The sequence below is a fragment of the Pinus tabuliformis genome, chromosome 8 (assembly GCF_031772625.1).
Source record: "Pinus tabuliformis cultivar Carrire ecotype Pingquan chromosome 8, CPIR1, whole genome shotgun sequence".
NCBI classification, from domain to species: domain Eukaryota; kingdom Viridiplantae; phylum Streptophyta; class Pinopsida; order Pinales; family Pinaceae; genus Pinus; species Pinus tabuliformis.
The window spans coordinates 1,991,334,966-1,991,338,463 of record NC_142294.1 but is presented as its reverse complement, the minus strand read 5'-3'; positions in this window follow the sequence as shown (position 1 = coordinate 1,991,338,463).

Genomic DNA, 3,498 nt, shown 5'->3' with positions numbered 1-3,498 from the left:
CTATGTTTATACTCTGTAATATCATCGTTTCGTTGAATTTTGTTCATCAACATACATTAATCTAAATATTTTCTATTCTAATGACCTTGATCTCTGCAGTGTGAAATTTTGGATGAAATTCTGTCTGAGATTCATAGTTTTCACGTTACTTTCGGTCCAATTGAGAGTTAGGAACAGCCTCTGTAATATATTGAAAGCAATCTGTGTGTTCCGCATTTTTAATTACAACAAATTTAAATGAACTAAGATATATAAAGGTTCCTCTGGTTTTCATACTTATATTATTTAATGATGAGAATTGATGATAGGTTTATAATCCAAATCTGGATTCATATTTTACTTTCAAATATCTATGATACCATGTATAATTCTTGTGATATTTTTTAATTTTAAATTTTAAGAAATGCTCATTTTCCTTGCGCTAAACAACCACAGGACTCAAAGGAATTTGCCCATATGCACTAAAGAAAACAGTTATCATTTTGTTAATATTTTCTCCCTTCATTTTTTACAAATACCATTGGCACACTTTAAATCTTTTTATGGGTTTGTTTGCAGTGATGTGTGTGGGGTTGGCTTCTACTTGGATATCTTTTTTCTAACTTCGAATACATTTTTTAATTTTTATTGATCATAGTTCATACCGCTTGGCTTCTACTTGGATATCTTCTTTCTAACTTCGAATACATTTTTTAATTTTTATTGATCAGTTCATACCGCTTGATATTTTTAAAGATCAAGCTAAAATGATTTAGACTAATTTATTTAAGTTAAAATGATTGACTAATTTATTTGTGTATTTTGGTGAGGTTTTTTTAAATTTTTTTTAATGATAATCACCTTATTTTCATTTCATTTTAATGTATTAAAAATTATATTATATCTTACCGTTCATTTGAATATTATAAATCTACATCTTACAGTTCATTTGAATATTATACATCTACATCTTACAGTTCATTTGAATATTATACATCCACCCAAGAATACCAGAGTAGGTAAATATACCTACGTAACTCACTCCTCAAGTGAGGTAACAATAACATTTAAAAAAAAAAAAAAAACCTTTTCTGATTTTGACTGCCAATCTTACACATTTTCCCTGCCCTACACTCTGAGATTGAAAGTATCAAGCACCCTAATTTATTTTTACAATTTTAAGAATCACAAGCATCGAACAGTACGGAATATGAAAATCACACAATTTAGTCTTGAAAAAATGTTTTCTAATCTCTACAAAGAATTTTGATGGGAATCATACAATTTAATCAAGGAATAATATATCACAAAGCTTTCCAATCTCTACGAGGAATTTTGATGGGAATCATACGATTTAATCAATGAATAATACATCACAAAGCTTTCCAATCTCTACAAAGAACTTTGACTTCATAGACTGCGGTACAATTGGATGCGCAAAAATGATATTACTGCAATTCATAGCTTTAGTTTTCATAGCTTTTAAATTTGTTGAACCTGGTGCTATCACTGACTTCATTTCCATTTAATTTCACTTGTTCTACCTAACGAGCACATAACACAATGCCAAGAAGCCCACAGAGAAGTCAGAAATCAGAGTGATACTTGAGATATAAGTACCTAAATATGTTTAATTTTAAAAAGGGAAATACCTGAAAATGGTGAAGTCAGAAATCAGAGTGATACTTGAGACATGAGTACCTAACCCAATGCCAAGAACCCCAAGAGAAGGATGCTCACTAAAACCCTTTCCACCACCTAGATGTTTCATTTTGGGCAATTCTTGAGAATAGTGAAGTCAGAAATCAACCCCCCAACGATAAGCACGGAAATTCTGGGATCCCTACTGCACCTCATGTTCAGCCCAAATGCATTGGCAGAAGATAAGCACTACGATTAAACATTGACAGAACTTGATGATGCACAAGAAGCAGAAAATAGCATACTGCATGACAAGATCCCTCTTAAAACTGATGACAACTCCATGGTAAGCCGGTACTCCAACGACACTAATTTACCAATGGTAACATACTGATTCCTGAAAGCATAGAAATTTTAGATATTAATCCAAGGGCTGGATAAATAGTTTACCAAGGCCTTAAAAAGAGATATCTAATTCTCTTGTGATAAAGAGTGTTATCCTCCCTACGCAGGAACTTTTTTGACTGTGTAACACTGTAATTTAGTCATTTCATTCAACTTTGGTCATCTTTACTGTGCAACATACTTTGTATTTTAGTCATGACATTGAGCTTTGGTCATACATGTCCATTAATCTAATTTCTTTCCATCCTAATTGCTTTGATCTCCAGTGTGAAAATTTTCTGATGTACACTAATTTACTAATGGTAACATACTGATTCCTGAAAGCATAGAAATTTTAGAGATTAATCCAAGAGCTGGATAAATAGTTTCCCAAGGCCTTAAAAAGAGATATCTAATTCTCTTGTGATAAAGAGAATTTGATATCCTCCCTACGCAGGAGCTTTTTTTACTGTGTAACACTCTGTAATTTAGTCATTTCATTTAACTTTGGTCATCTTAACTGTGCAACATACTTTGTATTTTGGTCATGACATTGAGCTTGGTCATCCATGGGCAATGGACATTAATCTAATTTCATTCTATCCTAATCGCTTTGATCTCCAGTGTGAAAATTTTCTGATGTTAAAACTAGAAAATGACCGTTTTCTTGAACCAAACGACTTTTTTAGGGATCAGTCAATTTGCTCGTATGTACTATCCAGTCAAGAATCACCGTTTTGCTAAAGTTTCCAGTGCTTTGTCTTGGAGTTGCTCCTCAAAATCGACTCTTATCTGCTGAGATACAGTTGAATTCCTCAACACTGAAGAATCTTATACGTGGGAAATCGACCTTGGAGACTTCATGCTTGGGAGACCGTGGAAAAAACTTGAAAGTCACGTTATTGCTTTCAGCATGATTCCCAGCAATCTATCGTTAAAAGATATATATCAACCTCTCTCACCCAGACCAAAAAATATCAAAGATTGAATCCAATGATATTCAAAATACCAAGTTGTTTGAACAGAGAAGAGGGAATCATTTGAACACCAAACCTTCTTTCACTAGTGCTTGTGAGCTTGTGACCTGTAACCCTCGTTCTATAGCCCTTCTGTAGATATCATAGGTTCATAAAGATGTATGTGTCTACATAGGTTCATAAAGAGGTATGTGTGTTCTGACCAATTCCCCCAGCCTGTAAATGAGGTATGGCAGTTGTGTCCAATACGGTCCTCCATCAACACTGCCAGTGAAAAAATCAAGCAACCCATTGTCAATGGTTGCTAGCTCGAGTGGTTGAGATGGTGGTTTATCATCTCATCCACCTGGCTTCAAGTCTCCAGCGACATGGCCCATCATATTAAGGCTGAAAGGATAGGCATCCCATTGGAGTCTGGAATCCCGGCTCCAGTTTCCGGTACTAGGATAAACTGAGTTTCTGATATATGTAGCTTGCAGGCTGTTGCATATATCTGGGGAAGTTGCTAGTTCCCCAT